At 43.1% G+C, this 24483-nt stretch overlaps 1 protein-coding gene across 8 annotated transcripts in view; it reads right to left on the bottom strand.

Moving 5' to 3' along the window:
• The window catches only part of ARHGEF9 (Cdc42 guanine nucleotide exchange factor 9), a 420451-nt gene that overhangs the window by 167563 nt on the left and 228405 nt on the right, over window positions 1–24483 (bottom strand). The gene's annotated exons all lie outside the window — the stretch shown is intronic.

Below are 24483 nucleotides of genomic sequence, written 5' to 3' on the forward strand. Positions count from 1 at the left end.
CACTCCTTGCTTGGTTACAATGTACTGCTTATTGGTTGGTATGTCTGAGAATGAATGAGTATTTTGGGTCACGTAGGGAGCATTCTCAATGCCAGGCCTTGCAAACACAGAAATAAAACCCTCACCCAGTTTTTTTGTCTTCCTTCTTTCTTGAACCTCTTGTCTTCCTCTTCACATTCTTGACCTCTAGCTGAACAGAACCACCCCCAAAATAGTTATTTAATTAGCCTGGGTGGCTGCCAGAAATACTAGAGTTTCAATGGCAAGGATCAGCAGAGGGAAGGATTAAAAAACTGTTGTTCAGAATAGTATATGTCCTATTGCCATGAAAAGTAGCTGAGCCTGGCTTTCCTTCTGAGAAGCTTCACAAGGGGATAAGAAGCGGCCTGAAGGATTTTGCCTTTCTATAAGGTTTTTTTTTCAGTTGATACTTGCCCCCATTCTCTCAAAAGCTCCCCTCCCTCAACAGCTGCTGATCCTGCTAAGTCGCTTCAGTTGTGTACAACTCTGTGCGACTCCATAGATGGCAGCCCACCAGGCTCCCCCGTCCCTGGGATTCTCCAAGCAAGAGTACTGGAGTGCCCTAAACAGCTAGGCATGGACAAAAGAAAATCCTTTTCTTTGTTCCATTTGGCTGATTGATGTTAGTTGCTCAGTCATGTCCAACTCTTCATGACCCTATGGACTGTAACCCTGCAGGCTCCTCTATCCATGGGATTCTCTAAGCAAGAACACTGGAGTGGGTAGCCATTCCCTTCTCCAGTGGATCTTCCTGACCCATGGATTGAACCTGGGTCTCCTACATTGCTAGCAGATTCTTTATTATCTGAACCACTAGGGAAGCCCTTGTTTCCTTTACACACATCCAAAATAGGCTGGGATTTTATTCTCTCCTGAATAAACCAGAGATCTTTTGCATATGGCCTTGTAAACAGACTCTTATCTTGCCCAAATTGTTCAAGGACAAGACTCTTACCCATTTCTGGGTTACAAAGGTGTAACTCAGACTGTTTCAACAATAGTGGGGAGGTATCAAAAGACTAGCTATTAGAAGAAGCTCTACCAGTAAGTCACTGAATCATCTTGGATGGGTCCCTTTACCTGTCTCAGTTTTTTTATCTGTCAAGTTACAGACTTGAATCAAACAGCCCTTTCCAGTTCTGGCTTTCTACTAAGGGTAACACTTGAGCTTTGCAAAGGTCAGGAATTTCATTATTGTAGATTATTTCTTCTCACTGATCTTTGCACTTGATAGTAAATAAGTAAGTGTTAGTTGCTCAGTCGTGCCCGACTCTTTGCGACCCAATGGACTGCAGCCCACCAGGCTCCTTTGTCCATGAGATTTTCTAGGCAAGGATACTAGAGTGGGTTGCCATTTCCTTCTCCAGGGGATCCTCCCAACCCAGGGATCGAACCCAGGTCTCCTGCGCTGCAGGCAGATTCTTTACCGACTGAGGTACAAGGGAAGTTTTGCACTTGATAGGATTTTTTTATTGCTCTCTACTCAAGAAAATGAGAACTTGACACTGGCTAGTCCCTTCCTGAATATAACTCACTCAGGCATTGTTAGTGACACATTAAAGGACAAGCCAGTCAGACTGACTGGGAAAACTGAGGAATGGGTTTTCTACTTTAGCCCTTGACTGCTCTATTCAAAAGTCAGTGTGGGGCTGTGGGGCAGTGGGGTGGGGGCGGACTTTCTTAGTGGTCCAGTGGTTAAGACTCTGCCTTCCAATGCAGGCAACTTGGGTTCAGTCCTTGGTGGAGGAATATGCCATGGGGCAACTAAGCCCCATGGCAACAAGAGAAACCCACACACCACAAATAGAGAAGCCCTTGCACCACACCTAGAGAAAGCTCACGCACCATAATGAAGACCCAGTGCAGCCAAAAATAAATTTTAAAAAATGTCCGTGGCAGGGAAAGCTTCCCTGGTGGCTCAGTGGTAAAGAATTTGCATGCCAATGCAGCAGCATGGGTTTGATCCCTGATCTGGGAAGATCCCACATGCTGTGGGACAACTAACACAACACACAATACTGAGCCTGTGCTCTAGAGCCCATGAAGCACAACTACTGAGCCCACGTGCCACAGCTACTGAAGCCCATGTGCCTAGAGCTCGTGCTCTGCAACAAGAAAAGCCACTGCAGTGAGAAGTTTGCAGTAAGAGAGTAGCTCTAGCTTGCCACAACTAAAGGCCCATGCACAGCAACAAAGACCCAACAGAGCCAAAAATAAATAAAAGTCAGTAAGGACCTTTGCTCTTTGTTCTAGCCACATAGCTCCTCAGATAAATCATCTTTCTCATGACATCAGCTCTTACTACCTCCAGTCCCATATTTCCAACTACCTGTTTCACATTTCCCCAGGGGCCTGCTACTGCCTCCAATAAAACATACGTAAAACTCATAACATTAAGGCCCCATTCCCCTCCATCCTTATTTTTCTCATTTCTGATAAACTTTCTGGGCCTGCTGATTTTTTTCTTCTACATATAGATATGACCCTTTATCTTCTTTTTCAATGCCTCATCTTAGGCCTGGGCCTTATCACCTCAAGTTGCCTCCTAACTGACCTTCCTATGGCTCACAGGTCTCTCTCCTCCTTAATAATGCATTTCTTAAAACTTCTTTGTTGGTGCCACTATTCATGCTCAGGAAGCCTCAAAAACTCCCTACTGTCAATCTCTCAAAGCTCTCCTTAATCTAGTCCCATCTATGGATCCAATTCTTGTCTTGAACCAACAGGGACCTTCCACTCTGGTAACACAGAGTCTCTTTCAGGTAGATGACTCCTACCTCTGTGCCTGATTCAGCCATTCCCTTGTCCATGGTTAAGTGTAGGGATACGAGATACACTTCCTCTTCCTTGCCATATGATCTTGGCCCACCTGCTCCTTAATCTTGTCCCTGACGACTCCACCCTGTATCTTCTCTCCCTTGCCTCTTTCCCTAATTTCTACCTAGGATAAGAAGAAGATATTAAATAACATAGAGTTATTCAAGTTGTTAACCAGGGTGTTATTCTCCAAACAGATTGTATACTTGTGAACAGTAAATCTAAAACATCTGCTTAATCTATAATGAACACTGTTTTTAGCCTCTAAAGTTCTGTGCCCAGAGCCCTAAAACAAGGTAAGCTCTGAGGAAGATCACAGTAAAAGAGTCAGCATCTCTGTCAGGTTGCAGAATATTCTATGGGGTCAAAGAAATTGTTTGCATAATATGTACCAGATGCCCTATAGGCCAATCCATTGCTGATAGGATTTATGGCCAGGTGGCTTCTGGGGTGGGCTGGCTTTTGCTGAAGATCTTCACAGATGCTCAATGGTCATCAGAGAAAGAAGAAATGTCAGGTAAGAAAAAAAAAAAAAACTGATTTTTTTTTTAAATCATAAGGACTGCTATTTGTTTTCCATATGACTTAATACTTCACACCTAGCTAGTTTCAGCTTTAATCTGGATGCTGCAATCACCCATAACCAGATAATTTCATTTCTGAGAAGAATAATTAATGCATTCAAGTGATGGTGGCTTTAAATGTATTAAAAGGAAGTATGCAAATATTGCCACTTTTCATGACGTGATTATCTTTTTCCTAGTTTGGGCATGTGATTTGTGAGTCATTAGGTATTGGCTTCCTTCAATATCCCACTGTTAACATAATTTTTCACTTTAACAAAATGAAGGTTGGCTTTAGCCACACCTGGCAGATACAAACCCCAGCCCAGCTGGCTTGATTTGAAAGAAGAGGCTAGATGCAGGTCAGCTCAGCAAGAACAAAACAGACCACCTGATCCAGAGGCCAATATGTCAAAAGCCAATTCACACCTGTCAGCTCCTAAAAGCTTGGTAAATCCAGATAAGCATCTTAAGATATGAAGCCATCCAGGACATTTTCTCAATTATTACAGACTAATAACAAAGGATAACACCTCTTTCTAGACCTCTTCTAAAAGAAGTTACAAAGTGATCTCAGCTATAACAGTGACCAAATATATGAGGTAAGGGAAGTTGCTTGTTTGGTTTACACCTTAGCAATTGACTCTTCTAGTATGACACTTCAGCCATTAACTCAACCTAATTGGCCCAGGAGCTTCTGAAGTAAGACCCAGCTGCTGCCCCAAAGCTTATGATGTCAAGAGTTCGGTCTTGTTGAAGGAATAGGTCTTTTAGAGAAAATGCAGCCAACAGGGCCAAGGATTGCAAAGATCAGAGAGAAGTGTTTCCAGACCACCAATTATGATACCATTGGCTGCAGAGGTCCCCCTCAACAGAGTAGCTCCCAACCTGATAAGCATCAGCTTGCACCTTCAAAGCATCTTGGAAATAAAAGTTACTGTCAAGTTGTTTGGGAATTTTTTGGTATCATCCAGGTGACTCTGATTCTTTATACCAGTTTCTCAATTGTCATTCCCAGACTCTTTGCTCAGAATCACTGCAGCATTTTTAACAAGCAGACTGAATGATTCTAAATCATATATCACAATGAGACCAAGTGTCTTTTAAACTTTCTAGAGCCTGAGTTTGAAGTACAAGAATTTCCTCTAATTGCAATGGTTTCCAAAGAAACCAGAATCTCTGAAATTCTGGCTCTTGGCTTCTCTTTCTTGTGTCAGTTTTCAAGCAGGCTAAGGAGTTATAGTAGTTTGTCTAAGTGGATTTTCCTAGGCTGCCTCAAGAGACTATCTGCACCTGCACCCCTACTTCCACTCCCTCCTAGACCTTCAACATTGATGCCCCTAATGGAAAATTTTTGCAGCATGTCTCTACACTACAATCTGGAAGCAATTTCCTAGAGCTATGCTCAATCTACCCAAGTCAGCTCCCAATACTCTAAGAGAAAAATTATCAGTAAAAAAAGAAAAAAGACCCAGCAATGCTCTTTCCACGAGTTGAGTCAGAAGCATGTCATCCCAAGCTGGAGGTCCTCTGACCCCTACCTATCTCTGGAGTCAGACTGGGACCTATCTCCAAAATATTCCTGCCCTGATTATCTCACCCTTCTTGGCTTGCTGTGGCTACTAAGTTCCAGCTATCCATGTGGGTTGCTTGTTTCCTACATACCTTGAAAGATGGCCAGGGCAAGCCTGAGGGATAGGTAGGAGATTCAAAAAGCCCCAAATGCTTGAAGTGACCTAGACCCATCACCCTACACCTGGGTTCTTGAATTTCTTTACATAGTTCCACTGAGACAAGCCTTGGGAGCTTTAACTTTTTCTGGACTGTGACTTGAAGGCCAGCCTTGGAATTCCTCCAAAGGATGGAGGTGGGGCTCCTCTAGGTTTACAGAAGGGTTAGGAGGAGGGGGCTAGAACTACATGAAGAATTTGTCCTCTGTGTCTCCCACATGTATAGTTCTATACTCATCAACACCGCAGCCAGAGGGTGGGTGGGCAAGGCAGCAAGAAGGGAAAGTCATTTTTTATCCATTTGACAGATGTCGTGTTAAAATCTTGTAGGGGAAAGAGGACTGTAGGTGGGGGGGAGGAGCAGAGGAGGAGATAGGTTGGAACTAATAGTTCTAATGTATTCTTAAATGTGGCCATCTGGTCTAAGGTAGTGATAACAGGAACAGCATTTAGTAAGGTATACTGTGACCTGCTTCTATACCTGGAGAAGAAACAGAAAAAATAAATATATTTCAACCAACTTAAACCACCTTGAACTCTACTGAGCATGCCCACCCAGGACACCGGCTTGCAAAGTCTCTAGCATTGGCAGGCATTTCCAAAGAGAATGTAATTATCTCCTGAGGAGTCCCTATAGCCCAAAAGGGAAATCTGCATTTAAACAGCCCATTAGAAAGTGAAAGATGGTTTCCAGTGGCTTATTGATTTCCCTCTTCTCTTTTACTCCCTGCAAGAGAAAAGACATTGGCCAAGACATTTAGCAGTGTTTCTGGCCCTTGTCAGTAGTTTCCTGTTCAGGGATGGGTCATTTTTCTCCTGACAAAGTCTAGCACTGTCCTGGGTTCCCAGAAGACACGATAAATGATTGATGAGCAGAAATGGTCAGTGAGCATTCACTAGATCAGGCCCCCGGGGACTCAAACTGGCTGAGCTGTCTCCCCTTCAGACTGTGTCCTTTAAGACTACAGACAGAGGGATGTAACATCTAAACCTAGGCTAACAGTGAAGACACAAGAAAAGCACAATCAGACCCCCGCTCAGGGCCCAGGAAGGATAGAATGCAGATTGGATGCAAACACCCAATCTGTGTTTGCAGGAAAAGTGATTGTGCTTGTAACAAAAGATCTTCAAGTAGGTCAGTCAGGCTTATGTAAGAGATCCTCTGCCTGTCTGGGCTAGGTAAAGGAGGTAGGAGTGGAGAAGGGAAGGGACCCAGGAAAGCTGACTGAGGGACAAGGCAAACAGCAAGATACTAGGGCTTGAACCCACTCTTCTTGACTCTGTCTCACGTTCAAAAGCCTGAAAGAGTGAATTATTATACTCAGAGAAGGCCAGGATTGGAGACTCCCAAGAGCTAGCACATCTAGTCTAACATTTTACAGATAAGAAAACTGAGGTTCTAGTAAACAGAAGTGGCTAACATGTCAAGTTAGTCAGCAGCAGAGCCAAGATTAGAAACCAAGCCTACAATAGTTTAAAAGGACAGTTGTCAATTGTTTTGGTTAAAAATTGCTCCCCTGAAATTATCAAAACATTGTTAATCAGCTATACCCCAATACAAAATAAAAAGTTCAAGATTTTGTTTAAAAAATAATCAATTGGTTAAAAAAATAAACATCTATCCCAGTATCTACCTACTACTAATGTAGTATGTGTTTTACAAAAAATCTATACAAAAAAGTAGAAATGAAATGATGAGATTAACAATTTAATATATAAAGAACTTGCAATATTTTCTTCCTAAGTTTAATTTTGGAGATCAGTTTTAGACATTTTCTGATGGTCCTTCCTCCCTCTGCCCTACAGATGTCACCCCTTGAATACTACAACCATCACTTGCCTCACCCTCCTCTCAGGGCCCCAAACAAATCTGACCCTCCCTGGAAATGAAGGCTAAGTACGAATTACTTCCAGTATCTCATTCACCACTAAATGTTTTTGCTAAGGAGTCTGAAATTCAAATTTACACTAAAATGAAAATGCTAGTGAAAAAACAGTGGGAAGGAAAGAATGGGCTCCAGGCTTGACTTGGTTTCTGAGTATTGAACTTAAGCAAATTGAACTTAAGCAAATATAACTCCCTGAGCTAGTTGTACCAGCTTATCTCAAATGGAAAGTTAGGTTGTCTTTGACAGATGCTGCTGTCAAGAGACAGAGGGGAATTGAAGAAGACATGGAAACAAGGAAGTCAGAAGTGGGATGGAGTGGGATAAGAAAGGTCAGAAGACAAAACTTGACTATTTTAGATTTTTGCCATGGGTTACCTTTACCCAGAATAGAACTTTAGTACAAGGATGGCCTTTAGGTTCCGCTGCCAGAAGAATGAGTACTGCTTTCTCCACCCAGTTCAAGCCACCTAAAGTAGTTTCAAGAAAAGAGAAAGCGGCTCACCTACCATGAGCTTAACACATTATAGTTTCTAAATTCCTTTCATATTCATTACACATTCATGAGCTCACTAGATCCTGCCAGCAATTCTGGGGAGTAAGAAGAACAGGGATGAGACCTCATTTTTAAAATGAGGAAACAGGCTTGGACAAAGGAAGTCCCTCAGGTATCCCAGGAGAACGGGCAAAAAGAGAACCCAAATCTTCTGACTCACAGTCCAGAATTTTTCTAATAATAAAAAATGGTTAACATTTACTGAGTACTTAGTATGTGTCAGGGCTTCCCTGGTAGCTCAGAGAGTAAAGCGTCTGCCTACAATGCAGGAGACCTGGGTTTGATCCCTGGGTCAGAAAGATCCCCTGGAGAAGGAAATAGCAACCCAATCCAGTATTCATGTCTGGAAAGTCCCATGGACTGAGGAGCCTGGGGTCGCAGAGTCGGAAATAACTGAGTGACTTCACTTTCACTTTAGTATGTGTCAGGGACAAATCTAAGTTTTTACATAAACTAACTTACTTGATCCCCATTTTAAAAATGAGAAAAACATGGCTCAGAAAGATGAAGTAATTGCTGAAGGTCACACAGGGTCAGAACCAAAACCCAGGTAGTCTTACTCTAGAACCACTGCTCTTAACCTCTGCTCTCCACAGCATATCCTCATGCTCCTACAGGATCACAGAACCTCCAAAGCATAGCAAGATATAGATTAGGGTGTATATTATCATAAACAGAGAAAAATATATTCATATATGTTTTATATATCCATGTAACATTTCTCTGGAAGGATTCACTGATGACCTCTGCAGAGGAAGCCAAGTGGCTGGAAGGCAGGGCTAGAGTGAGACTTTTCACTGTGTACCTTTTGGACCATGTGACTGTATTTCCTTTTCAAAAATAAAGTAATTTTAAAATGAATCTTCTATAGTCAAGAGAGCTGAAGAAACTATGTGGCTGCTTCCTGGCAGAGCTCTGGTGACTGACCCTTCCCTATCCACTTCTCTGGGTGCTCAAAATTTAAGAACAGAAGGTGTCTCTCTCCTTTTTTATTCCAATTTCCTAACCCCTGACATTGCTTGTCCAATCCCCTTTAAAGGTCAGTATTATAGTCATTCCATAGGTTTCAGTGGCACAAGTGAAAACAGCAACAGTTTGAGTTAGGCTCTCATAGCAAATCTGTAAGTTATAGGAAAATAACCTATTAGTGGTAGGACAGATGACAAAAGACACAAAAGGCCTTCCCCAGAGCCTAGCACCCAAGGCCTAAGCTCCACAGATTCTTCCATTTCCTTCCTCTCACCACTCTTGTCTCAGTGTGCTACCCACCCTTCTCCTGGGCTGAGAAAGGGAAAATACACAAGCTAGAAAGGCTCTAGGAAATTTAGCCTAGCTTGTGAGTCTGTGGTGTACAAAGAAAAATACACAAAGGGAGAAAAAGTCAGCCTAGCTATATTTTAATGTTCACATCAAGGCCAGTAAGAGTCAGCCCAAATGGTCTCAGGGAACTCTCTCAGCTGTGGTTTCTGGATCTCTACTATCTTAACTCTCAAGAGTTGGCAAAATACCCCAAAGATTAAGGGTTTAAAATATTTTTTCTTCAGATACCTTTAGGTCCAACCCCTTAGGCAGGTCAGTCATACAGGGCTTCTGTAGTCGAAGCTGTGAGGAGGTGGGAGTAGCTAAGGTAAACCAAGTGCCTTCAGGGATCCTCCTGAAGTGAATTAAATCGGCAGCACAATTCCCTCTCACAACAGCTTAGCATCTTCTCTAACGCTTCACTGCTTCTAATATGCAGGAGACGAGTAGGACGTGAGCTGTTGTGGAAGGGATGACAGGTCAGTGCCTCTCATGGAGAAGCAGGGCACTTCTGGGTTAGGCTGTGCCCCAGAGAGCTCCTGTCCCTTGCTATGTGTCAGAGACAAACCTAAATTTTTAACATTAAGTTGCCACCAGCAGCTTCCTTTTAGTACCGGACTTCATGGGGTGATAGCTTGGGGCCATAGAAAGAACACGAGTCTCGAGGCCTGGCTTCCAGACCAGAATCCACCATTACCTAACCCTGTACCCTCAGACTCAGTATTCTCATCTGCAAAATGGAGACAATACTAGTTTATAACAGGGTGCTGCTGCTGCTGCTAAGTCGCTTCAGTCGTGTCCGACTCTGTGCGACCCCATAGACAGCAGCCCACCAGGCTCCCCCATCCCTGGGATTCTCCAGGCAAGAACACTGGAGTGGGATGCCATTTCCTTCTCCAATGCAGGAAAGTGAAAAGTGAAAGTGAAGTCGCTCAGTCGTGCCCGACTCTTAGTGACCCCATGGACTACAGCCTACCAGGTTCCTCTATCCATGGGATTTTCCAGGCAAGAGTACTGGAATGGGGTGCCATTGCCTTCTCCGTATAACAGGGTAGGGGGAAGAAATTGAGAAATAAAGTGAAGACAAGCTCCTAGATTACCTCCAAAGTACATGTAATCACAACTTGGATAGACTCATAACAATTAACAATAGTAAAACATGGTCAACATTTTAAAACGCACTTTCACATATTTTGTCACTATGAATTCTTGCACCCCACAATCCTGAAACTTAACAGTTACGCCCATTTTACAGACCAGAAAAGAGACTCAGAAGGAATTTGCCCATAATTTATGGGATGAGGAGAAATCTGAACTTGTGCTAATAGTCTAGTTCCTGACCCACCCCCTTCAACAAGGCAGGTGGAAATGGCCCTGAGCACAAAACTTAGAATAAGGCACATTCTCAGGGTCAATACTGGAAATAAAGGCTACATCCTCTGGCACGGGGCAGGTACAGGCTATCTGAGCTTGCTTTTTCTAGTTTAGAAAGAAAACTGTTTCTGATGCGCCCCCCTTTCCCTACCTAGAGTTCCTAAGAAGCCAAAGCTATATGACCATATAAATGTTGCAAACCTGTATTCTGGGAAAGGACTGACCTGGTACTGAAAAGCATCTTTATGAGTGAGGGTGATCCCAGCATAACTGACCAACCTGACCCCATGAGGTTGCCTCTCTTTGGTCTTTCTTTCTACTGCTACTCTGTAAGTTAGGCTCAGTAGTTGGCAGGTATTGACATCAACTTAGGAATAGGGGAGATACAGCTTTATGGGTGAAGAACAAATAGATCTGCAAAGCATTTTCTCAACTGAGTCTATCTGAGCTTTGCCAGATTCTGAGAGGCAATATTGGTGATTTTACATATAGACCAAATAAGACTCAGAGAGAGGAAGGGAACCTGACTGAGACACACCCCAAGTGGCAGAATAGCAACTGAAGTGTGTGTGTGTTTGAAATTTTATTGCACTCTTTCTTCAGGTAAGGAACAATATAAAAGAATATTAGAATTTTTTTCGATCTTCAAAATCTTCTACCCTAAATGTAAAATCATAGTAAGAAATTTGTGTTTCTTGATTTCAAGTCCAAAGCTCAGAAACAGACATGAGGCTGTCACATTCAACAGTAATCCCCTGGGGCTTTGAGGCTGCTGCTAAAAGGCAGACCTGGCACACTGGCCACCTGTCTAATTGCTCCCCACCCTTTACCCAGACACAGTCTAGGGCCCCTCCTTCTAGCTCCAGCCTTTGGTACTAAGGGCCAGAAAGGCCTCTCCAGGACACCCCGACCTGGTTTCCAGCTTGAGAAACTCTAAAAATAACAGATCTTCATTAGTGGGGCCAGATGGTCCAAGCTGCTGTGCCTAGGGGCAGGGCTGTGGTCATTAAGGATGTGGCTGTTCTCTCCATCCACCACTGACCCAGGAGAGGCTGAACCTCTGCCCTCCTTTATGCATCCTATGTACTTCCCCTCACAATCCCCCACTCACAATTTAGATATACTTACTCTGTTCCAACTTGTTACTTCATTCCCAAGAAAAACAAACTTTAATATCAATTACTTTTGGCTTTGTAGGATATTACTTCACAATTATACCATTCCCTAATGGTCTGTAAGTAGATTAGGGAATAGAGGAGCAGGCTAAAACTTTCTACGTTGATCAATGTCAATTTATCTTCTCCATCTGCCTGTTAACATCTCAGGGCTCAGTTCTAAGTTTTGTTTGAATGATGGAGCCTGCTATAACACATGCCACCTTGAGTATCCATTTTATTACAGAGCTTACTGCTCCCTGAAGCCTGATTTCAGGGATAAAGGGGCAGAGCAAACTGATAGAGGCCCCACCAGATGGGGCCAGTGCCCTGTTGTGCCTACTTGAAAGACTGGGACAGCTGACTGGTCTTAGGGATACACTGTGTTCTTCATCAGAATGTGTCCCATAAGGATGTGTGGGGCCTGTGTGTGTGTCCCATAGATGGGTTCAAATGTGTCTCAAGGTGGGGTGGGGGGGTTGTTTGTTCAAGTCCTTAGAAGTGTGTGCCCAGGGGTAGGAGTATATCTGAGTATGCATCTCAGTATACTCTACATGTATGTGAATGTGCAGTTATGTTTTATATGCATCCACGTATGCCCACACAAATTTTCATAAGCATGCCTCACGTGTGTATGTGTGTACTCTGCCTGTGCCAAGCATGTGCAAGTGTGAGTGTGCCCCATGGCAAACTGAATGTGTATGCTCCAAGGGTGTCAATGAGAAAGTATATCCCATATGTGTGTCCTGTGTGTATCCTAAATATACTCCACGTATGTCTGAGTGTGTGCATCACATGTGACATATAATGTGTGAATATGGGCAGAGGCCATTGATAGACAGCAAGACTGAACTAATTTTCCTCCTGTACAATTTGTTTCTATCAGCTTTCCCCTAAGACACCTGAGTTAATCTGCTCCCAAGAAGGTCAGAGGACATTGACTCAAATTTCATCTGTCACTTTCTGAATATATTGTTCATAGGTGCTTTTCCCAAGAGGCTTAGCCACCACTCCATTTATCCAAGAGGCCTCAAAAAGAAAGACAAGGATCAAGGACCAACTCTAAGACTTTGGGCAAGTCCTTACCTCTCCCAGATAGCAGTTTCCTTAGCAGTACCGTGAGGGAGTGGGCTTATGGGTTGTTCCTCATTCTTATCCAGTGATTTACTCAGTTTAAGCATCATGGACTAACTCTGATCTCTCCTACCACCACTACCACAACAAAAAGAAAGTTGTACATATATGTGCATATGGATTAGCACGTACAGATGCCTCATTCTAGCTAGACTCCCTTTAGCCCTGGACAGGCTATTGGTTGCTTCCCTACATTTGTCATTCCACACTCATTTTTCCAGTGTCTTGAGCCACTTGAAGTAAAAAGGATAAAACTCTAAATGCATACAATGTTCACTAAAGCTCAGGCAAAATGAGATGGGGTTTATCCAAAGCATTCCTTTCCCATCTTTTGGGATGATTGTGGGAACTAGTGATGGTACTAAGCCATTTTAGGCTCAAGGTACAACCAGATAAATCTACAAAGAGAAAACCTCCAAACAGGGCGTGAAGGGTCACAGGATGTAGGGCCACCCTTCTGAATTTGGCAAGGCCTCTCATGCATGGGTGGACTTATAGGTCAAATAACTGTATCTGAGCTGCCAATTAGTAGTCCAATGCCATCCTAGTCAGAGTTACATGGTGACATCTGCCTAGTTTTCTCCGCTATCTTGACTGACTTTTATAACAAGACATGGATAAAAGCAAAGTGCAGAAGGCATCTTTACAATGAACTCCTTGCTCAAGGCCATTTGGTATGGGTGGGTTGATAACATCTAACTATATATGCAATGCTCTTAAGAGCACACCACTGCTTTAAGAGGAAACACTAATAGTTTCAATTTACTTAACCTTAAAATGGGGAGAATAATCCAAGCCTTGCTCACTTCACAGGGTTGTAAGAAAATAAAAACATGGCAGGAACAGATGACTATAGAGGACTATACAATAGTCCTTATCCTCTTGCCCTGTTCACGAGGTAATGAGAATTTTCCAAAGTAATACAGATAAAGGTAAAAAGTGCAGACGTGTCCTAATTAGGTCATTTGTCCAGAGCTTGTGAAATCTAAACACAGCTCTTAATCATATCATGAAACCCAGTAATGCCCATCACAAATTCTGGTCAAGGACCTGGGAGCAAAGAATTGGTTTTTAAAAGCTAAGTACCTAGGTGATTCTGGCTTGATGGATTTAAGAAGGCACTAAATAAAAATACAATTAACTTTGGCTTTCTTCCAAGCTCCTCTTTTATCTTTGCAGGAGATAGGGAGACAGAAAGCTAGTCTGGTATTTATAGTACCATGTGTGGCCAGGTGGTGGGGTGGGTGGAGATGGGGCTAAATAAAAAAAAGCTTCTTATAAGAAAAAAAAAAAATTCCAGCTTCCCACCAATGACCCAAGACATGGGCCGGGACATAGGGATTCTATCCTTCCAGGGGAGGAAAATAAAAGAGGCCTCCATGTTGTAACAGAGAGAAATGAGGCACAAAGACAATGGAATTTGTTAAAGGTCACCCAGCAACTAAGTTCATATTTATAGCCCCTCTTTATATTCATGTGTAAGTCTTTAACAAATCCTTTACAGAGAGAATTTGTTAAAGGTAGAGGCCTACCAAGTGTCAGGCCCTTCCACTACAGCAGTCACTCAGGGATTTTAGCCTCAGAAAGTTCTCAGGGATTATCAGCCCCATTTAATAGAAAAGAAAACCAACTCAGAGAGGCTAAGTGACTTGCCCAAGGTCACAGAGCTAAAAAATGACAATTAGTTCAGTGATCTTTTGCTTTCTATCACATCATACAGATTTCCTTTACCATTCCTGAAAGACAAGAGCAGCTTGCAAGTCCCATGGATCCAGGAACTCACATTCTTGCAAGCTATAGCTCAAGTACTGCTTCAAACATACTGTGTGTTTCCTTGTGTGAATCCTTTCTTATTTTGAGCCTAGTTCCCCAGCTTCCAAAATGAGGAAATTGGACTCAAGACAGCTGTAACACTCCCTTTCTAGAAGATAGAGCTGTTCGGAATGATTTAAATGGCACTGTAACTTTCAAAGCTTGAGCCCAGATCAGGCACTATATGACAATACATCCCTGAGTCTCATTTTTCTCATCTGCAAAATGCAGTAGTCCCTGTTTTACTTACTTCATAGGGCCACTACCAAGTGAGACAATGTGCAAAACCCACTGAAAAGTTTAAGACAATGTTCAAGAGAGTCAAGAATCAAGCAAGCATCCACCAGCCCCAGTGGCTTTTCTCTAAATCTAAGTAGAGAAAGTGTCAATACACTTTCTATCCAATAAATTTTTCTAAGCCCTCCTATGCAGTTCAATCTAGATTTCAAAACAAGTGCCTCAGCTGGCTGCAAGGTCCAAAGGACATTAGTAAATCTCTCCACTGCCTATTAGGCCCTAAACACAAAGCAGTCTCATCATTATGCCTGTTCTGAGCATTCCCCACCATGTCAGCTCTATCAAAGCTTCTCCTAAGGATTCCTGGCTCTACCATGCCTCTTTCCAAATGTCAAAGCACCCACTGCCCAGCCCTACTGCCAACCAGCAGGGTTCACAGAGAGAGGAGGATGGAAGAGAGTGGGCAGAGGAGAGGCTGTGGGAAGCACAGCTAAAAGTAGATGCTGCCTTTAGGCAACACACTCTGGGGGGGTGTGGGTGGGCTCTTAGCACATCCTTCCTGCAGCCTGCTTGCTGGGCAGGGAGGTACATCCTTCCCTTCCTCTAATGAAGGCAGGCAAACAGAGGTCATAGCTGCCAGAACCATTCCCAGATCTGGCTATGGATGCACAATGCTAGATGCCTCTGGACCCTGAGGGTGGATGGCTGAGCAGCACAGTATTGCACCCAGGGAGCCCTTCCTCAGAAGAACTGATGTAGTCTGCAGAAGATTCTCCGCTCCCCTACCCGCATCTGACTGCCTGGCACCCTAAGGGCTCTGACAGGCCTTTTCCCCTTTAGGAGGTTACATAATAATTTTGTTCTCCCAGCCTCTCTCTAAGAGCTCTCTCCAACCAAACCTGAGAGAGCATCCAGGTCTCTGATACAGCCAAGGGAGCACAGAGCCAGAACTCTATAGCAGAGGTAGAAGGTTATAGGGGGCAAGGGGCTGATTTGATGACTCAGGATACCAGACCCACCTTTTCTCCCTCAGTGCCTTAATTCTTTCACTTGTAAAACAGGACGGGGAGAGGCATGCAAATTTCCAAAATACTTTAATTGCTGGCCCACCCTGGCCTCCTCCATCGAGTTACCTTATCTTCCAAGCAATTTGGTTGTGCTGGGCAACCATCCCTGCTCTTCTAATTCCCCTAATGAATAAGGTCTGCACTAGCAAGTCTGGAACTCTAGACTCTCCTCCACTCAAAAAGACAAGTTCTGCTTTTTCATGCCATGTTTTATAGAGAAGTTTGTGGCTAAAATTTCATTTAAGAACACGATTCTCCTACTAAATCTACTTCTCATTTTAGTCACATGGAAACAAGAGGCCTAGTGGAGAAGGGCTTTGATCAAGTTCTGGCAGCAAGGTAGGTACAGAGCCACAGCTTGATTTTAGTAGGCCCAAGGCCATTTATAGAGTTTTTTCTCCTACTAAAGATCTGCCTTCCATATGCTGTCTCTCCGTCATGCATTCACAATTTCCCTCTTCTCTACTACCAACTCTCAATCTTGATGCTCAAAGCCCAAATGCCCAATTCTTGTCAGGGGCCTGAAACTAGCACAGAAGAGTGATAAAAGCAAGAAACAACTGACCTCGGACACATCCCTCCCTTAACCTTTCCCTTTCCTCTAGGTTATCTCTTTGTTCCTTTCTTCAAAGTTTTCTCTTGAATTCTGCTGTATGTCAGTAACAACTTTTAAATTCTCAGTCATGACCACATTCTGACCACAGAGTTCAGTATGCAGGCTACACTGGAAGAACTGAAAAGATCTGCCATCAAGAGACCTGGGTTCTAAGCCAGGAATGATCACTTTCTGAATATGTGACCTTGAGTAAGACGCTTAATCTCCCAGTGCCTCAGTTTCCTTCAACTACTTCCAGATTTAAGCGAACAGCCAATGAAATAAGTACAAAATTTTATTCATTTAAATTCATATTAGCACTAGTAGCAGTATTAACTAAATGAATGGCTACTTAAAATACTGTAGGAAAGGGGTTCTGAGGTGTCAAAAGAGCCAGCTGCTTGCCTCCTAGGCTTTCCCAGACCTATAAGGCTGGCATTTTATCTATAAGAGGCAATTTTCAATTACCCATGCAACATGTCTCTTGAATAAATACTAAATCCCAAACTAACATCCCCCCTGCCACTCAGTTCACAGTAGATTTCACTTCCCTGTGGGCAACCAGTGTGTGCTCAATGAATATAACCCCATAGTTCAGTTATTCTAGAAGAGACCTAAGCTAAATATAATTAGGAAGGCAAGTCTCCTACCTCCAAAATAACCCTGTGCATCCCAAACCTGCTAAAAGAGATCTTTGGATCACCTACTAGTTTTGAATAATAATATTCTTAATCATTTTGATCATTAGTATTCATCACAAAGTAAGCACAGATCATTAAACCTGGAAGAAATCTTTGAAGCTATCTAATCCACCTGACCTTACTTTGCAGATGAGGAAACCAAATTTCAGAGGGGAGAGATAATTTGACCAAGGTCACCCAGCAAATGAACAGAATCTTCTTCACCATTATAGAAAATGCATAGGAACTTTTTTTCCTGAAAGGGTCAAACTATCTCACAGCTGATAATTCAAAATCCAAATAGACCCTCAGACTACTCACTCTCTAGGGTTGAATCCTCCATTTTGGTGTGGGCACAAGCCCCTAGGATTCATCAAGGCCCCCACAATCCTAGAATAAAATTTCACCATCTGTGAAGCCTGCCTATTCATGTGTGCAACAAGCCAGATTCAGGCTGAGCTGACATTTCCTTTGAACATAGCAGTCATTTTCATCCCTGGCTGAACATTCTTGTCACCTCAGGGAGCTTTTAAAAAAATATTGATGCCAGGCCTCACCATGACCAACTCAATAAGATCTCCCCCAGAGATCTTAGGAATTGTTGTTAGTCTTGTTAACTCCCCAGGTGATTCCAATGTGCTGCTAGGGCTGAGAACCACCATGTTAGTAGAAACAATGCAGTCAAGCAAAAGAAATACACATACAGAGTTACGTGAACTGTTTGAAAACTAAATATATTATTTTAAAGCTAAATCTATGATGCCCTGCTTTTCCAAAGAGGGGAAAAGAAAGTGGTACCCAAAATCTACATTTGTGGCACTGACCCTCAGGCAAATTCTGGACTCAATTAGGAAACATATGGTTTGTGGGTATTCAAAGAAAACAGGGAACCCCAAAGTCTGCAAAAGGATTTACTAGGGGTAAGATACCAAATGATTCATACTTTTTCTCATGGGGTCATTGGCTTGGTAGATGATTGTTATGAAACTTGCATACAAATTGATGTCCACAAAGCATACAACAAATCCATCATGCTACATTATCCTCATCAACAGGCTGATAGGATAGATGATGGTAGGGCCCAGTGGATTCTGCACTATCTGACCAGATGTACACAAAAGTTCAGTTCAGTTCAGTTCAGTTGCTCAGTTGTGTCCGACTCTTTGCAACCCCATGAATTGCAGCACGCCAGGCCTCCCTGTCCATCACAAACTCCCGGAGATCACTCAGACTCACATTCATAGAGTCAGTGATGCCATCCAGCCATCTCATCCTCTGTCGTCCCCTTCTCCTCCTGGCTCCAATTCCAAGAGGCAGCTTTGATGAGTTGCCAGAGGAGCTAGCATTAATCAAATTATATTCAACACTACTTGGAATCAATAGCTTGGATGGTACTTATTCAGTTTTTAAATGATGCAATGCTAGAAGAGACTGCTAATCTGTTTCATGGCAAGGAAAAAAAGAAAAACTCCAAAAGCTAGGAAGACCAACCAAAGAAAATAAAAGTTCAACTGATGCAATGCTAGAAGGAACTGCTAAGTTTTGGCACAATGAAGCAAAATTTTAAAAGCCATAAAAAGCTAGAGTAATCGATCAACCAAACAAAATTTAGTGCTTGGTTCAAAAACACCTGAAGTTAGGTTCAAAAGGCCAATTTCACAAGAGCATAGACGACTGGACGAGGCAGCAAAGCCATTAAGAAGGCTTTTAATCCTCTCTGCATGTTTGAATCACCTTGGGATACTTATTTTTTATTTAAAAATAAAAAGCTGCTTGGAACCTATCATGTGACAATTCAATCAGAATCTCTTAGAGTGGAAACTTGGCACAGGTATTTAAAAACTCTCAAAAAAATAAATAAATAAATAAATAAAATAAAAACTCTCCAAGTGATCTGTATGTTCACTGAGGACTGAGGACCAGTAGAAGATTGCAAAATTAGGTATTTCATAGACAAAGTCCTTTTTTTATTTAATCCTGATTAGATGGCACATGGTATAATATGATCAGTTCTGGGCAGCACGTTTATACATATATAAACATACATATGTATGTATATATACATACATATCGGAGAAGGCAATGGCACCCCACTCCAGTACTCTTGCCTGGAAAATCCCATGGATAGAGGAGCCTGGTAGGCTGCAGTCCATGGGGTCGCTAAGAGTCGTACATGACTGAGCGACTTTACTTTCACTTTTCACTTTCATGCATTGGAGAAGGAAATGGCAACCCACTCCAGTATTCTTGCCTGGAGAATCCCAGGAACCGGGGAGCCCGTTGGGCTGCCGTCTATGGGGTCGCACAGAGTCAGACACGACTGAAGCGACTTAGCAGCAGCAGCAGCAGCATACATACATATATATCTATATATATATAGTGTTTCAGGCTTCACCAATTCACACTGACTTTCTCCTTGAAGATCCCAAATAGTGAGTTTTCATGAGACTAAAGGGAACTCTTTGATGTATATGCAAGATTAAAAAGCAACATTTTATTGAATAAAGAATTCTGTCCAAAATTGCTATATAAATGAGAGGTATGAAAAAAGCACTAAAAATTAAAGCAAGTAACTGAGGAAGCTAGTATGATTTCAGGGATGACTTATGCTCCTTCCCCTCCACCTGACTCCATTCAGCTGCACACTAACTGGGAATGATCAAATCTGACTCTTTTGCCCCTGTCCATTTGAAAGGCAGACCCACTACCATCCCATAAATCTGACTTTTACCTCTTGCATCGGTAAAACCAGGAATAACAATACTTCCTATCTACTTCACAAGGTTGATGTGATGCTCTAAATTGGGAAAAAATACAGAATTGCTTTGTATAGGCCCATGCACTGACAAGGGATTATTAGTATTGTCATTACTGGGCTATTTCCCCAGTCTTCTCTCCCTACGAGGCCCTTCCCCTCTCTAGTTTTCCCACTCAGTACTTTGGTGCCAAGGCAAAGCACCATACCAAATACTCGTGAGGGCTGTACCTACTTAATGACAGGAGACACTCTGGGTAGACATCAGAAAAGCTAAGCTTTGATCAAGGATTCCTGGAAAGCCAGAGACTCAGTTGGCCTAAACAAGTTGCAGAGCTAGAAATAAGGGCTAGAGGGTCTGCGATTCCCTACTTCCATCCCACTTTTTGGGGCAAAGCCAATGGGACTGAATCCAGATGCTTTTTGGGAGGTCTTCTGAGGAGGCAGTTATTTTTTGAGAATAGCTCAGTTTCCAATCATATCTCTATACAGAGCAAGTACTCCACAGGCCAAGGAGAGCAGAGGCCAAGATGACAAAGAGAGGCTAGAAGGAGGACATGCTTTGGCAGCATCTCTGCAACTGCTAAAGTGTACCCTCTGATTATAGCCAAGCACTCCCAATCTAGACCTCACCAGAATACAGAAGAGCACCTCACCCACAGGTTCATTGGGATCCTTCAGGCCCCTAGCAACTTAATTTCTCTCTCTCTCTCACCACCCCCCCCCCTCTCTCACACACACACACACACACACATGGATGAGAAAGTCTGAATCAGGGCCCAAACCCTGTTCACCAAACTAACAATCAAACTGGCCTCTCCAATCTGCTCAGTTATCTCAGTTGGAATCTATTCAGAGACCAACAACATAGAAACAAACAAACAAAAAACCAATTTCACACTGCAGCTAGGTTGCGAAAGTTTCCCTGCTGCTGCTGCTAAGTCGCTTCAGTCGTGTCCAACTCTGTGCGACCCTAGAGACAGCAGCCCACCAGGCTCCCCAGTCCCTAGGATTCTCCAGGCAAGAACACTGGAGTGGGTTGCCATTTCATTCTCTAATGCATGAAAGTGAAAAGTGAAAGTGAAGTTGTTCAGTCGTGTCCAACCCTCAGCGACATGGACTGCAACCTATCAGGCTTCTCCATCCATGGGATTTGCCAGGCAAGAGTACTGGAGTGGGTTGCCATTGCCTTCTCCAAAAGTTTCTCTAGCCACAGCCAAAATTGGAGTACACTGCACAGGCAGATGTTACAGGTTCTGACAGATAGAAGCTGTCTCAATGGGGAGAGGGGAAGCACTGCTCAGTTTGTTCCCACATGCTATCCCTTTGGGCTTCCCAGGTGGCTCAGGTAGCAAAGAATCTGCCTGCAATGCAGGAGACTTGAGTTTGATCCCTGGGTCTGAAAGATCCCCTGGAGGAGGGCACAGCAACCCACTCCAGTATTCTTGCCTTGAGGAATCTCATGGATGAGGGAACCTGGAGGGCTACAGTCCATAGGGTCATAAAGAGTCAGACAACCACTGAAGCAACTAGCATGCATGCACACTATCCGTTTACCTCCTCCCTGCATGGTGGACATAAACATTTTTCACAGCCTTCAGATCTCCTTGCACTAAAGCTAGACTGTGAAATGGCTCATTTAATCTTAAGGAGAAGGCAGTGACTAGACAGGGATTTGAACCCAAGAACCTTCAAATAAATAGTCCCATGACTGGGATGCAGCGAGGCTCTGTATGCCTTCCCTGGATATGTTTTCTAGGTATTTGTGGGCAATGAGGATTTTGCTCTTTCTTTATCCTCTCCCCAAAAGCATCTTTCCAAGCCCTGCCTTGCCAGCTCCCGCCTTTCTCCAAAAGCGCTTGTGCCTGGAACTTTCAAGTGCCCTAGACCTCAGCGGGAGCTATGTGATGCAGGAGTTGCTTGGATACTGGTCAAGGACGTTTTCTTGAATCTTCTAGTGGGGAGCTTGTAGCAAAAAGTATCCTTTACAAAGGAGTTAGACAGAAGGAAAGGGAACAAGGAGCTCTGTCAGAAAATGTTGGGACAAATCAGAGAGGTAAAGCCTTCTTCTTCCTACCCCTTACAGCAGGGATGGTGGGGGAGAGAGAGGAGGCTATATCAGCAAAGAGGGGAAAAGCTTAGAAGGGGGAAGATGAAGAGAAGAGACAGGAAAGGAGGAAAAAGTCAAAATGCAGAGGGTCCCACTCCTCTTGGCTGCATTTTTCATTTTCTCCCACTCTTTTCTCTTTTTGCTTACTCTCACAATCTTGAAGAAGAAATGCCAAACCTTCAGGATCCACACAAGTAAAAAGTCACCCTGTTCACTACTCCCTAAACTCCGTTTTAGCTGCTCTATGGTAGCCTGCCATCTGGCTAGCAACATTCCCTTATGTGCCTAAAGATAAGTTAATTTGAAAAATGTTTACCCATTTCACAAACTAAAGTACTGATGAAAGAGCTCTTCCAAGCTACCCCTTTAGTCTGAGGCTGTGTAGGGTAGGGGAAAACCGATAGAGGGGGACACTCATCCACCTTCAGTTCAGTTCAGTCGCTTAGTCGTGTCTGACTCTTTGCGACCCCATGAATCGCAGCACGCCAGGCCTCCCTGTCCATCACCAACTCCCGGAGTTCACTCAGACTCACGTCCATCGAGTTGGTGATGCCATCCAGCCATCTCATCCTCTGTCGTCCCCTTCTCCTCCTGCCCCCAATCCCTCCCAGCATCAGAGTTAGCACCAGTCAAATCCTTGTAGGCCTTAGCACAAGGAGGCCTTTCAGAACTGGGGAACTCAATTCATGTCCTGCTGTTTTTCTTCATTCCTAGCACATTCAACCCCATCCAGATTCAGGAGTCTGTATCCGACACACAGAGTAGATGTGCATACACACCCACATACATACTGTCACACATCCTACACACATACATTTACAAAGGCTTTCTGCCAAGGGTCTGTCAGGCATCCAAAGGTGACACATACTTTGTCATAAACCTGGTTCAAAGACTAGCCTTGGAGAATCCTTATCTCCTTGAAGGAAAAATCAAAAAGCATTCTATTGTTGTAGTCCAGTTTTCTTCCCACATAACTAGGTAAAAGAATCTCTTAGGTAAAACAAGTTTCTCCAGATACCAGCAGCCAGATATTTCCTCCTTCCCCCCTCCCATCACCCCTTGATGAACATTTATTAACATTTCATTTGCCTTTTCAGTTATCTTCCCAGTTCATTAGCCTCTGATTTCAAGTGCATATGGACACCCAAAATCACAGAATTCAAAAACATAGTCCAACCATCCCCAAATGCCATGTTATAGAGAATCCCAAAATTGCTCAATGTCAAGCAGTTGCTGAACAGAGAAGACCCAGGTCTGTAGCTGCCCGGCCTACAGCCTTTCTTTCATCACTCTCCAACACTGTCTCAAAACAAAGTGTCCAACTAAAATATCAGGTTACTTCACACAATACTGTTGGAGCAAATGCAGGAAGGGAGGGCAAGTGGGACTCACTAGATTCTCTTTGCAAAAAAATCAAGTTCTTAGTTCAACCCAGGGGCTCCCACAAAGGGACTAAAGAGTAAATAATAAGAATCAATGCCAGCAAACTTCCCAGATCATGCTTACAACATGGTGCCAACCAAATTAAAAAATCAGTTTCTTACCCACACAGAGCCATCGAGAGCACACCTTGTGACTCAAAACCTCTTCTAATGCCATAAAATTATACTCTTTGGGCCCCAAGGTCTGGACAATTTCAAGAGCCCCCTTCACAGCCCTCCTCCCTTCAAAATCTTTTCCAAACAGTCCAAACAACAGTACATGGTACTTGAAAGTACACTGCCAGCAGATGTACACATCACTCATGAACAGTCGCCCACATGGGTGCAGGAGGACCATGTGTGTGGATGTTTTATGTGTCCTGATTAATTGCTATATGAGACAGAAATGGTACTCTTTCAAGTCAGGTAAGCAACAGAAAGAAGACCTGCCAACAACAGCAGGTGGGGGAGGGGGGTGCATAATATTATGCACACTGGCATCAGAGACAAATTTTTTACTGGATTTGACAAAAGCTTTCTTAGGGGAAACAGAAATATAAAAATAATAACAATAGCAAAAATAACAGCAATGACCACCACTACCACCTGATAAAGACACGCAAATAAATATCAAATTGGAATGTTGCTTCTAGCTCACGTTTTCCAGAGCTTTCATCCCTTTCCATCCAGTCATTTTTTTTGGGGGGAGGGTGCTCAAAACTCTCAATTTAGCATGATACATAATTTCATTTTAAAATGGAAACTTTCCAAATAGAGAGACCTCTGATTTTAAAGAACAAGGAAGCAAACAAAACCACCATTTTCTTATTAACACTAGCAAGTTCTATTTAAAATGTAGTTCAAGAACATCACTGCAAATGAGATTACCCCAAAGAGGCATATCTAAATATATTATTCCCAAGGTTGGTAGAAAGCTAGCTTTAGTTGTTTTTGGAGGCCATAGAGACAAAATCCCCAAACTCAAATTCATAGGTACAATTTTTGGGAAAAAGAACCCAAACAGTTACTGTCAACGTCTTCTCCTGCTAATTCATAAAAATCAAAGAACATTTTGATGCCACATACCATGATTCCAAAGAAATTGACATTTAATGATTTTTAAGAAATGTTTTAAACGTGGCTTCTTTCCAAATTGGAAACTGTAAACGCTGGACAGCAAATTAAGATTCAGAGAACACAGTCACCAACTGCCAGCACAACGCACCCCACCACATCACTTTCCATATTCTCGCTTCTCATTAAGAGACTGAA

This window comes from Bos indicus x Bos taurus, chromosome X (assembly GCF_003369695.1).
Source record: "Bos indicus x Bos taurus breed Angus x Brahman F1 hybrid chromosome X, Bos_hybrid_MaternalHap_v2.0, whole genome shotgun sequence".
Lineage (NCBI taxonomy): Eukaryota > Metazoa > Chordata > Mammalia > Artiodactyla > Bovidae > Bos > Bos indicus x Bos taurus.